Genomic DNA, 14,320 nt, shown 5'->3' with positions numbered 1-14,320 from the left:
TGTTTGACTGAGCCGAAAAGGCCCTTTTTCAGCAGAGGCCCGGGGAGAAAAGCTCCACAAAGAAAAATTACAGACACATTTAGTTATTTAGACATAATCAGTATACACACAAATTACAAGAGACATGTTTTGAATGCTTATCAATGTGACTGTTTTTCTGACAATGCTTATTTTGACTGTGTCTTGCTTGGACTTTATAATTTGACATGAGTTATTTAACCAAACTGACAAACAATATATGAAGATTTTCTAACTAACTAGATTTGTAATGTGTTAATTATGTATTAACTAAGTAAATTAATCTATGCATTTTCTTCTAGCTTTGTTTTTCTGCTCTACATTTGATTTTTGAACAAACTAATTATATATTGGACTGCACCCATTGCACTTGTTTTAGCTTTGTGCTCTCTGGGACTAAGACATGGCTGAAAAGAGTCTTTAGGCCAATTTACTTACCAGCTGAACAGCTGGACAAAAATAAAGGGAAAAGAAAGAACAATATAAATAAAAATTGAACTATAATTGGAGATATAAAGAAAATAGATAATAATGCTTAGGAGCAACCCAGCACAAAATAAAGTCTCCAGCATCAGTTGAATACCAGCTAGGTGGCAAAAAATGTTGTAATGTCCAAGAGGTAGCAAAAAATGTTGTAATGTCCAAGAATAACTCGTTCCAGATAAAATAAAGTATCTTTAATTCAGGCACATAAAATAGGTAAGCGCTTTCGCCAAAAGGCTTTCTCAAACCATTAGCAAACAGATACTAAAACCTTTAGCTGTCTTATAGATATATATATATAGAGAGAGAGAGAAAGAGAGAGAGAGAGAGAGAGTAAATAATTAATTAATTAATTGATCCCAATGACATCATCAAAACATTTTTTAAAGTTCTAGGCTAGATGAGATAGGCATATACTAATACATGCAGAAATACAAAAGTATTTCCATCATACGGAAACAAACATTAAAATAACATTCAAATAGAATGCACATAAATAGTTATATAAAAACATTAATACAATAAATAAAAATAAAAATACACTCCAAACACTGATAATAACTAAAACCAAGTATATAGAATTCTATTTAACAACTAATCTCCTGTTAAATAGAATTCTTTATACTTGGTTTTAGTTATTATCAGTGTTTGGTGTGTATTTTGTAGGCAATCAGGTCCCTTACTTCACAGAAGCGGACTTGACTGAGTGCTGTTTAATGACAAATTAAAAAAAAACAAAAAAATGTTGTGATCATGCGGTGATGTCACACAACCATGTGGATCTCTACCATGAGGTGCTGAGAAACGAACACAGGAAATGGAGAAACCTGTGGCTGCTGTATGGGGGCCCCTCATTCATGGGGGGGATAATCATGGGCTCTCCATAGCCACAGGTTCCACGGGTGACTAATGCTGGCTATGCTACCATATCAGATATTATTTCTGTCTCTGATTCACTTTTAAAGTTAATTTCCTAATTTAAAGGAAAACTCTACCTTAGAACTTAAGAAATATATTTTTTTCATTGTATCTTTGTTTTTGAGCAATTTTAATGGCTCAAAATCACTCCAAGTGCTTCTTTTACAATTTGAATGTGTTTCTCTCAAAATGGTGGATGATGGGCCCTGCCTTGTTAACGTGATCTTATTTTCTTGCTTTCCTTCCTTCTTCCCAGAATACATTTCAAGTCCTCTTTATATGACTCGTGCCAGACATAAGGAAGTGGTGCTGTTTTCTCATGTCATTAAAATATAATGGCAGGACTGTGAAGCACTGTCATCTAAACACACCTTCTGTAAAACAGCTGCTTCTCTGTTTACCTGGCTGAGCCTCATTTATCTGTCTGCCAGAGCTTGTTCTATGCTATAAATAGCTGTTAGCTACTTGCAGCAAAAGAAAGCAGATAAAAACAGTTTTTTGTAAGAGGAGTCTTTTGTAGTCCTAACAAACTTGATAAAGCCTCCCCCATACTCTCATGCTGAGGTGTGAAAACTTACTGCATTAAATAATCCTTGCTGTACATTTACAAGTGACAAGTAGCAGGAGTCTAAAATTCGTCTGTCTACTACTTCCTAATGCCTTCAATGGGAGGATTTTTCTCTCATGAATGATGCAGACATAAAATGTGCTTTACTAGTTCCTCAGTTATTTCTCTCATGTTCCCCCTCTTTTTTTCTATTTCATATTTATTTATACTTTGGTAACCAGGAAAGTGAACTGGTCCCAGGACCCTTTTCAGCCACAACATAAGCTACACTGGCAAAGATAATAACAATTATTAAATGCACTTATCAATACAAAGAAAAAATACTGACAGAAAGACATTGACCAAGATTGCATGTGGAACACGTAGCCAGTGTGTCACAGTGACCAAGTAAATTATTGAGCAACATTTACTAGAATGTATACATTAATAATGCTTAACTATACTATGTTTATTATAAATTCATTGTATGCACACATAATGCACACACACACACACACACACACACACACACACACACACACACACACACACACAGTGTGTGTGTCATTGTATATATGTATGTATATAAAGTACATGTGTACAACAGTGTGTGTGTGTGTGTGTGTGTGTGTGTGTGTGTGTGTGTGTGTGTGTGTGTGTGTGTGTGTGTGTGTGTGTGTGTGTGTGTGCATTTAAACACAGTTAAGTACTTCTGATTTCCTTTTCTTAGTGTTCTTAATGCAAGGGCACATAGTAAATGTAAATTCAGCTGTATATTATGGTTGCTGTCTGACAATGCAAGGACTGACTCAAAGTCAGTGGGAATCTCTTACAATGCATCTGCATGTACCAGACATGCATCCCCCTCTGGAAGGATGTCACACAAAGCATAAAAGACCTTTTTTATGAAAATTATCAGTGCACCTAGTTGATAGGGTCACCACCTGACTCTCTTTCTGTAGATGCTCTTCATGTTTCACTGTTGCAGTCATCACATGTGGGTTATCTGCTTGCAGTAGCCCTCAGTCAGCCTGATTATCAAAGTCTTGGGTCCTGCATCGGTTGCTGTCTGATCTTCCATGACGTCAAGTAGTCAGCGGTATAAAGTATGCAGCCAATGCTATTATATCAGTCTTTCGTGCCTTGCGGTGCCCGAAGCAGAAGCAGTTCGCATTTGCCGGTCGGCTGACTCCTGAAATTTTCGTTTTTGAGTTTCAGAACCAAAGTCTTCAACTAAGCTAAGTATGCCGTTGGGGAAACTTTTTCCTGCTCTAAACCGATGTTAGTAAAAGTTAACAATTGTATTTCTTGTGGAAAGCAAATACCTCATAAAGATTTTCATTCATACTGCATTCCTTACTTAGGCCCTGACCACGACGTACCTTGCTGTCTGTTTTGTGCCTTATTTAAACAACGTACTGTTCGTCATCGGTTTATTTACACTTCTAAATATTTTGGTACTCGGTTCAATTATCCAGATATGGCTTCGGCAAGCCACCTGACTACTGACATTCCAAAAAAACACAAAGATAAATACAGAGACAGACCGCATAGGTTCAAAGCTGCTGACAGCGCTTCTCCTAAGCTAGTCGCCAGTTCGCCGGTACTCAGTGAGGTGCTTTTGCAGCCCCTGATACCTGCTACTTCAGATTCACAGACCTCTAGTGAGACCCATTCAGAGTCTGGTATGCCGTGGGATGCTTCAACTGTGGAACCTGCAGATGTCTCTACCTTGGATGAGTCCGGAGCTGCTGTGCAGGCACCGGCTTCTGAGGGTGTATTCAGGCCAACTGACTTGCATATTAAACTGACACTATCTTCTTCTTCAAGGCCTAAAACTCGATCCATGCCTAGAAATCTGACACCCAGACAGCATGGTCAGGCCTCTATGCCTAAAAAACAAATGATAAGAATGGCTGAAGACCTTATTACTCTAATCAGGGGAAGCCACCCTTCCCCCTCTAAGAGACCTGGGACTGAGTTTCCGTATGATTCTTCTGATCAAGATTCTGAAATTTCTGTTTCCTCTGATGACCAGGATTTACCCTTATCTACCTATGAGGATTCTGATGCAGAGGACTCTATTCCCTCTGCTTCCCCTCCAGAGGATTTTTCTTTTGGTGAAACCTTGCATACTCTTAGGGAGCATTTTTGCTGGGAAAGCCAGGACTACTCTGACTCTAAAAAGAGGCTTAGGGATTTCTTACTTCTGCCCCAACACAGGCCTTTAGCTATCCCCCCTGTACTGGACATTGTTGATGATGCCTTCTCGGAATCTAGCTTGATCCCTGACTCTTTACCTCCTGCTTCCAGAAAACCTGATAGATATTACAGGGTTTCTGACTCTCATAAGTTCCTCTTTAAAAATCCTACTGCGGCTCCTGAGACCATTTCACAGGGACCCTAGGGCATTAAGGCTACTACTGACAATAATCCTACCCCCTCTGATAGAGATTCCAGGGTGCTGGATAGATGGGGTAAGAAGGTATACACTTCTGCAACCTTGACCATTAGGGCCTTATTATTGGATTGCTTAAACAGAAAAAGATGTTGATTCCTGACTGCTGAAAATAAAGATTTACAGGATTTAATGCATTCTGCTGAAAAAGTTGGGAAACATACTTTGCAATGTGATTTTGATTCACTAGAGGCATCTTGCAGGGCTGCTGTGACTGGGTCTGTACTTAGAAGGCATGCTTGGCTTAAGGAGCAATCTTTACCAGATCATGTTAATACTAAATTGCTGGATGCTCTCTTAAAGCAAGACTGCCTGTCTGGCAACAAAGCAGAAGAAGTACTTAAAAAGATGGAGGAAAAAGCTAAATCTATGCAAACTGTTAAAGATTTCCTGCAAGTACAGTCTCCTAGATTTAGTAGGTATTGGCCCTCTAAAAATTGGTCCTTTCCTGCCTCTTCCAGGCCTTCTCAGTCCCAACCCAGAACCAACACCCAGGCTTCAGTCCCACAGGACTAAGCAGTGGGGGGCTCCCATTTCCAAAGCAGGGAGTGGTAAGACTCCCCCCATGGTAAACTGTCTCAATGACTTAATTTTAAATCTTCTAAGCCCTACACAACTGACATCTCCTTTAGGAGGAAAGATTGCCCTGCAGGCAAAAAATTGAGAACTCATTACCCAGGACAAATGGGTTTTAAATATAGTTTCCCAAGTATACAGATTCCACTTCCACTCCTTACCAACCCCAAACGGTTGGCTAGATCTACCCCCAAATCAGTGGACAGAGGCTCAAAAGCAAATCCTCGCTCTCTTAAGCATCAGGGCTATTCAACCTGTTCCAGAAGAGGAAAGGGGACAAGGTTTCTACTCAAGACTTTTCCTGGTGCCCAGAAAGGACAACTCCTGGCATCCTATCCTGGACCTCTCTATCCTAAACACATTTTTTGGTGATCCCAAAATTCAAGATGCTAACTCTTCACCAGCTGCTTCCTATGCTAGGCAAGGATGCCTGGTTGGCCACACTGGATTTAAAGGAAGCCTACCTGCACATCCCAATAAGGGAATCTTGCAGAAGATACCTACGCTTCAAAGCAGGCTACATGCACTATCAGTTCTCTGCACTGCCCTTTGGCTTATCTACTGCACCCAGGGTATTCACAAAGTGCCTAGCTTCAGTCATTGCATTTCGCAGGCAAAGAAACATCCAAATATATCCATACCTGGACGATTGTCTAATTCAGGCAGAAAGCCAGGACATACTATTGAATCATCTGGCGTTTGTACAGAAATTGCTAACTTCTCTGGGGTACACCATAAACGAAAATAAATCACATCTTGTACCCTGCCAACAAATTGTATTCCTGGGAACAAGCTTGAATACAACTTCCCAGATGGCCTACCTCACGCCAGAGAAACAAGTTCATTTGACAGCCTATTTCAAACTACTGGCCACAAAAACCTAGCTATCTGCAAGGAAAATAATGCAAGCCCTGGGGTTCATGGCCTTCTGCATTCTACTAATTCCATATGCAAGACTGTATATGAGGAAACTACAATGGTATCTAAAAAGCCTTTGGTGCCACCATTCTCAGGATCTAGAAGCAATGATTCCTATCATACCTTGTCTACAGATAGAGTTCCTTTGGTGGGCAGAGGCCTGCCACCAAAACAAGGGACTGCCATTTATTCTACCCCCTGCCACCCAAACCCGAACAACAGACACATCAGACTATGCTTGGGGGGCTCACTTAGCAGGGAAGTGCATTCAGGGCAAATGGAACCCAAGTCAAATGCTTCTGCATATCAATCAAAAAGAAATGTTAGCTGTACAGAATGCTCTGACAGCCTTCAAGGACCACATTCTTCCAGGACAATTATTGGTAAAGACGGACAACACCACTGTTATGTGGTACATTAACAAGCAGGGGGGAACCCACTCATACCCTCTCTGCAGACTAGCCATGGCTCTGTGGAACACAGCCTTGAGCTACCAAGTGCACCTACAGGCTCAGTTCCTGCCAGGAAAGCTAAATACACTGGCAGACAACCTAAGCAGAAATCTCATGGACCTACATGAGTGGAAATTGGAGCCAAGGATATTCAACATGTTGAGAAGCAAATGAGGGAGCCCAGAGATCGACCTGTTTGCCTCCCCCCAGAACTACCAATTGGACAAATTTTGCACAAGGACTCCCCACAAACAAGCTTGGAAAGTGGATGCCCTGTCCCTCACCTGGAAAAATCTATCAGTTTATGCCTTTCCCCCTCTGCCTCTCCTCTCCAAGGTACTACTAAAGATCAAACAGGACAAACCAAGGACAATACTGATTGCACAATACTGGCCACGCCAGCACTGGTACCCCCTCTTGCGCAGTGTGTCACTGCTGGCACCATAGCACCTGCCTCAGACCCCTGCCCTGCTGTTCCAGCAGGAGGGCCAGATTTTGCACCCACAACTTCAAACCCTGAACCTGGCAGCCTGGCTAATTACCTGATCTCTCCATTACCATCCCTCAGTAAGCAAGTGATGAATGTCATTCTAGAGGCAAGGAGGCCTAGTAATAGAAAATCCTATACTGAAAAATGGAAAAGATTCTGTTCTTAGAGCCAAACTCAGGGGATGGACACAGCAGCGCCCAATTTACCTCAGATTCTTCAATACGTAATTGAGATGCTTCACAAGGGCCTTTCCTTTTCATCCATCAAAATTCATGCCTCAGCCATTTCAGCTAATTATAATACAGAACCACCCATCTTCTCTCATCCACTGCTGAAGCAATTCCTCAGAGGGGCCAAAAAACTTAAGACCACCCAGGAGAGCCCCTACTTCAGCCTGGGACCTTAACTTTGTGTTGGAAAAGCTCACTCTACCTCCCTTTGAGCCAGCTGCAAATGCAGAGTTGAAATTCCTTTCTTGGAAAACAGCCTTCCTTCTAGCCATCACTTCAGCAAGAAGGGTGTCTGAATTTTTATTTATTTATTTATTTTTATTTTACATTTGTTGACCGGGCTAGTCTGGCTGGATACATGTCCATTTTCAGCAGAGGCCCGAGGAGAAAAGCTCCACTATAACTGGTACGTTACATAAAAAACATTACTATACGATACAACTTATAAGGATTGATGAACTAATTGAATGTAGGATATTAACAATACAGAAACATATTTACAGAATTGTACAGTTCTTGAATTACATCATTTTTACAGAATATGTATAATACTTAAAATACTAAATACTGAGTAGAAATTCCTAATCCCATGTTATTAGGAGAAGCAGGAGTAGTAAGTTTTGAAAAGAAAGGAAGAAAGAGGTAGCACATACAAAGGTCTATACTATATAGTATTGACAGCTAAGATAATACATTTGTGCCAGGGCACCAGTTCTAAGAAATAGAATTGCATGGCAGGGAGCAAAGTGTGAGTGTAAGTGAGAGGGTAGATGACAGGATCCAGAGGTGTATTGAGTAAAGAGAAAAGATGTTATAGGAAAAGTAATATCTAAGTGGATATAAGGTGAGCTACAGAGGAGGAGTGATACAAGTAGTAGAGACAAGCAGAGAAAGTAGAGGAGGGAGTTGTAAAGAGAGTTGGGCACTAAAGTCAGTCAGGATTAGAACAAGGGCATAGCCAGTTGGATTTGAAATGGTGCCTTAGTTGTTTCTTGAAAAGTTTTGATGAGCCTAGGAGGTCAGTTCTATGGGAAGTTTATTCCAGTAAGAGCCAACAACATTTGTAAACAAGGAGTCGCCAGCTTTATTGTGTGATTTGAGAGTAGTGACTAGCAGTTTGTTTGCTGAGCGGAGGGAAGTAAGATTCTTGTAGGGGTGACAAGGTTATTAAGTATTGGTGTATTATTAGGGTAATGGAGAATTTTATAGGTGATAACTAACTGGTGGAGGAGAATTAGATTTTGAAGTTCAAGCCAGCTGAGTTTTTGAGATTATCACAATGATGGGTACGAAATGGGGAACCTGTGGCAAATCTGGCAATGTTATGGTAGGTTGTGGCAAGTTTCTGAAGGTTTGATTTTGAAAGGTTGATAAAGGATGGGGAGGCATACAGTAATGTAGAGATGAGATGTGTTTGGGCTAGAGACACCCTGCTAGTCGGTGTAAGAAAGGGCTTAAGTCTATAGAGGGCACCTATCTTTTATTTACAGCTTTGATGGTTAGGTTAATGTGGGAATCAAAGTTCAGTTGATTATCTATTGTAAAACCTAGCAGTTTAGTTGAAAGGTCAGGTGTAATGATAGTGCCATTATCAGAAACAATAGAGAAGGAGAAGGGGGTAGACTTAGGGGTAGGTGAGAAAAGTAATAATTTGGTTTTTTTGGGATTGAGGAGGAGACAGATATGTTGGAACCATTTTTCTGCTGCTGTAAAGACTTTTTGGGAAGAAGAATGGAGTTCAGATGGAGATCCAGCAGAGCAGATGAGAGTAGAATCGTCTGCATACTGAATACATGTGGATGTTGGGAGTGAAATAGATAGGTTATTGATAAATATGGAGAAAAGAAGGGGACCTAGGATGGATCCTTGAGGGACACCGATAGTGACTGGGAGCTGAGAAGATAGATGGCTGGCCCAAAGCACAGCTTGTTTTCTATCCTTCAAGTAAGAGTCAAACCAGTGCAATGCCATAGAGTCAAGTGAGAGAGATTTCAAAGTGTGTAGCAGAAGTTGATGATTCACCATATCAAAGGCTTTAGACAGGTCGAGAAATAAAGCAGAGGAGAAAAGGTTGTTATTGCGATTTTTGTTGATATTGTCTGTGAAGGAGAGAAGAGCAGTAGAAGTGCTATGGAAAGGTCTAAAGCCGTGTTGGGAGTCTGCTAGTAGGCTATTATGTAAGAGATGATTTAAAAGTTGTTGGTGTATACAACGCTCCATAATTTTAGATAGAGGTGATAGAAGGGCTATGGGACGGAAATCCGTAAGCTCATTAGTGTTTCCTCCTTTATGCAGAGGAATGATGTGGGAGACCTTCCAGAGGGAAGGAATAGTTGATTCGGTTATTGTTCTATTAATTAAGATGGAGACTGGGTATGCTAGTTCTGCTGCTGCTAGTTGTAGATATTCGGCTGGTAGTTGGTCGGCTGATGGAGTGCATGGTTTCAGCTTTGAGAGTAATTTACATATGTAGGTAGTGGAGACTGTCTTAAATTTTAGTGTGGGGGTATCTATTTGAGGAGAAGTCTTTTGAGGGGAAGTGGGGGGAGCCATGGTGTTTGCTAGTGAGGTGACTGTTTCAGAGAAAAAGTTGTTGAATGTATTGGCAATTATGTTGGGAGGGGTTTGAGCTAGGTTAGTTGGAGTAGGTGTTTTGGTATTCCCTGGATGGAGCAATTTGTTGATTCCTGACCAGAATTTCTTAGGACTAAGATTTTGGTTTTGCTGATATTGAAGGTAATAATTTTTTTTATCAAGATAGGTGAGTTTTTTTGTGCTGTTTCTAAGTTGTTTGAAGTTTTGATGGTCAGTTTGGTTTTGTTGTTCTCCATTTTGACCATAGTTTGTTCCTTAATAGCATGGTTTGCTTGGTTTCTTTAGAAAGCCAAGGGGCTGCTTTGGATCCTATTCTGATTAAGCGAGAGGGGGCGTGATGGTCAAGGATATTGAGAAATGTGTTGTTGAATAGGGTAACAGCTTCATCTAGGGGGAGGTATTTTAGAGCTGACCAGTTGTATTCTTTGAGTTCATTTCGGAAAGAAGGAAGGTTAAAGTTTTTTTTGCTACGTATAGTACGATAGCTAGCCTGTTTGAAATTGTTATTTTTTTGTTTAGTGATGTAGGTGAGGAGATGGTCGCTGATTACAGGCCCTCATGGCAGTGGAGCCTTTCATCATCTTTCATGCGGACAGGGTGCCCCTCAGGACCAATCCCTCCTTCATGCCCAAGGTGGTATCCAGTGTGGCCCTTAATCAGTCCATTCGTTTGCCAACCTTCTTTTCTAATCCACAGAACAAAGGGGAATGGATACTGCACTCCTTAGATATGCACAGACAACTTAGATTTTACTTGGACAGGACTAAACCTCTCAGGAAATCTGAACAACTGTTGGTTGCATTTGCTGCAGGGGCAGAGGGGAAAGCCATTTCAAAGCAAACAATTTCTAAGTGGATAGGTCTTTGCATACATTTCCACTATAAGCACCATGGAAAACCTACCCCACAGGGGATAAGACCACATTCAACCAGGGCTGCATCTACCTCTACAGCCTTTCTCAGAGGTGTCCCTACCAGGGACATCCTAGAAGCTGTTACCTGGAGTTATGTACATACCTTCACCAAGCATTACCACTTGCCAGTTTTTTCTAAATCTAGAGCTGGCTTTGCCACTGCAGTCTTGCAGGGCTTTATAGCTGGTCCTAATGCTATCTAATTACCTCCTCCCATCCTTAGCTTTGGGAATCTACCCAAATGTGATGACTGCAACAGTGAAACACGAAGAACATAGTACAGTTGTATACACTTACCATAAATGTAGATGTTCGAGTGTATTCACTGTTGCAGTCCTGGTTACCCTCCCTCCAGCCCCCTGACTTCTATTGACTATATCTCTATTTTTGTTTACTATGCTTAAAGCTTCTTGGTGTATTTGCTTTTTTGTTGGAGGTGTAACCTTGTATATAATTGCTTCCCATTATGGGGGCACCTGACATCTGGGGCAAGAAAACTGATGTAATGGCGTCCACTGCATGCTTTATAGCCCTGATTACCTGACGTCATGGAAGATGAGACAGCAACCGATGCAGGGCCCAAGACTTTGATAATTAGGCTGACTGAGGGCTACTGCAAGCAGATAAACCAAATGTGATGACTGCAACAGTGAATACATTGCATTTATACTTTACAAGAAAAAATATTTACTGACTTTTCTCTAAATGTCACAGAAATCTTTGCTACTACTCAAGTTATCTTAACACAAACTATTATGAATAACATTTAAAACTTAGAATTTCAATACTGTGTTGCTGCTTATATAAATTTGTCAGAAGAGTTGGCAATTGCCTTTGAACCCCTGACTGATCTAATTGCTTTGTTTTGCTATGAAAGGGGAGTGTTAAGTTCTCCTCCCCTCTGCAATAAAAACAGTGGAAACAATTCCACAGCTTTCTGTCTTTTTTATATCAGCTGCTGTGTTCCTGACATTAGCAGGATTAATTACCCATCTAAGATTGACAACAGTACCTGACAGGGTAAACTACAGATTTAACTGTGTCTATGATATGTCATGTAGGTGGAGACGACTTTTTGTGCAAAGTATGTGAAAAGTTGAGTTTAAAAAAAAGTAGGTAGGCTTTCTTCCTTTGACTCCAATGCAAGGAAATAAAAGGTTTAAAAAACTACAAGCAGGTTTCTGCTACATACACAATGCTGGAACCATATTGTAGGGAGAAAAGTAACCTAACGACTGAGTTAAACTTTATGAGAGGGTGGAGTTTTCCTTTAAATATAATTTTACCATTAGCAATCCTTTTAAGAACAGTTAGAATCTGTTCTCTAACAAATAATCACTCTGTCTCACTGTGTTGTTCTCTTCAGAAATTTCCTTCTCTTTCACACTTGAATTTTACTTTTCATAAGACAGCTGTCAGCTGGGGAGAACATTAGTAATGGACATTCCTCAGCAGCCATGGATGACAGCCACCTTGTTCATCTCTGACATACCATTACTTGTAAGTGTCATCATTGAATATATGCGGTTTCTGCAAATGCTACAGATGGGAAGATTCATAATGTCAAATTGCTCTGAAAAATGGATTTATCAAATGTGGACCCCCCCCTTCTTTGAGGTGCAGTAACTAAGGTTTAAAGGTGGCAAAGCCACTGAACTGAAGATGTTGGATGTTTTATCCCAAATCAAAATCATTTTGCTTAAATTTCATTGGAACTGAATATAACATCCTTTGACATGATACCACAGAGTTGTAGTCACCAGCAAGCTAATCCCATTTCCCTATGAAAAGAAGGCTCCCTATGATGTAATGAAGAGTGCCACATTAAGTAGCAATCCATACTTCTCAAATGTCCAGACTTTTGCACAATGTCTACATTTTTGCCTCATGACTTTGGTCTGTTCCATGTAGAATGTGTGGCTTTCTAGTAAATCATTGATGTCAGAAATCAGTAAATAATGACAAGATATTTGAGTTTCAGACATCATATTCTTCAGAAAATGCATGCTAATGCAAAACTGGGTATTCCAGCAACTTTCCTAGTTTATACAATCAATATATAAAATATGTCTCTGTGATTGGACCTTTGCCCTGGCATTATTTTTGGCAATGTCCAGATTTCTTGTGCAAAGATCTTGAAAGGTACAGGGAGGAGAGGGGAATAAACAGCGGACAGAGTATGAGGGGAGCCAGATGATTACACTGGTGAGCATAACAAAATTTCCATACTATAGTTTGTATGTCTTTTAGCTGTTAAATTATTGAATTGTTACAAACTTGTCACTTGTTTATTTTCTGTAATGAGATTATTAATTCAAGTCTGCTTACCTAACAGTAAATCAAACTCAGAGAAATGAAAGTTCATTCAGTTTCATTTCAACTACATTTTTACAAATGTAGGGCTTTCCTCTTTTTCTGCTACTGACACATACAACCTGTAGTACATTTTACAAATCAATAACCATTTTTTCATGTCCTTTTATATAAAGATATTGCTTTGTTTGTGGTGCCAAAAATACATATTCATAAAAGTGCACAAGATATTTATGTCTGTTCTATTTACATGGTTGGTTCAAAATATCAGAAGTTGATATTTTATACGGAACAGAAAAATACATCTTGATGTCAGCCAGAACTCAAGCAACAAGCCACAAGCAATAAGTAAACCCCAGTTAATAGATATAAAAGCATCAGAGTGATTTCTTGATATGCAGATTAATGAACTTGGATGTCTAAACTGCAGTGTACACTCCTTCCTGGAATTCCTCTTCTTCACTTAAAGAGTATTGTCATCACACATTTCAGTATTATATTGATTGATTCTCTATACTTCCTTTTTGTGAAGTAAATATGTATCTTTCTCTCTCTCGTTTACTTAATTTTCATTATTACTAGCATTCAGAATAAGAGTTTACATATTACTAAAACAAAGATCAAAGCAGATATTTGCAACTGAATGCATAAGATCAGATCTTAAAAATTAAGCTAAATGTGTGAGTCAAAGTAGAATAAAATGGAAAAACTAACGTATGTCCTTTTCAGTTAAAACACATTTTAGAATTTAAAAAGACATGCATAAATAAAGTGAAATCAGCCAAAGCAAGGCATTTTATGGCTTACCCCCCTCCCCAGAGCCAGATCATGGTTAAAAGGGGGCCCTAGGCAGGGTGATGGATTGGGCCCACCCATACACAGCACTCCCCCCTCCCCCCACAGGCATTCTAGTGTCCCATTGCCTGGATATTTCTTCCCATTTACAATAAACACTGTTCAAACCTCTCAGTATACATGCTGTTTACTGGTTTACTTCTACAATGATTACAGATATTTGGATTTAATTTAAAAATGTTATTTCAGATTTTATAGCACAAACTTCTCTGCCCTTGAAATTCACATTCATTGAAACAGCATTAAAACCCACATTCAAAGAAAATGCATCTGGCCAGTGTCAGATAAAGTTTACCTTTGGGCTGTTTTCAAATCATAAGCCTGTTGCATACATTTTTAGGACCATGCATAATGCACATGTTCTTTGAGTCACCTTCCTGACTGCATTAAATTATTTTCCTTATATAATACAGCACCACTTGTTAGAACATATTTTAAATTTATAGTTTTGAACATGGTGACTGGGAAATCACCTAATGGAGTAAGGACTGAGCAGCAATTTTGTCAGTTCTGCTATCTTGGGTGTGTTTCAAGTCACAGGACATACAGTTCTC

Source organism: Protopterus annectens, chromosome 7.part1 (genome assembly GCF_019279795.1).
Source record: "Protopterus annectens isolate FY-2018-M chromosome 7.part1, PAN1.0, whole genome shotgun sequence".
NCBI classification, from domain to species: domain Eukaryota; kingdom Metazoa; phylum Chordata; order Ceratodontiformes; family Protopteridae; genus Protopterus; species Protopterus annectens.
This window is presented reverse-complemented; position numbering follows the sequence as displayed.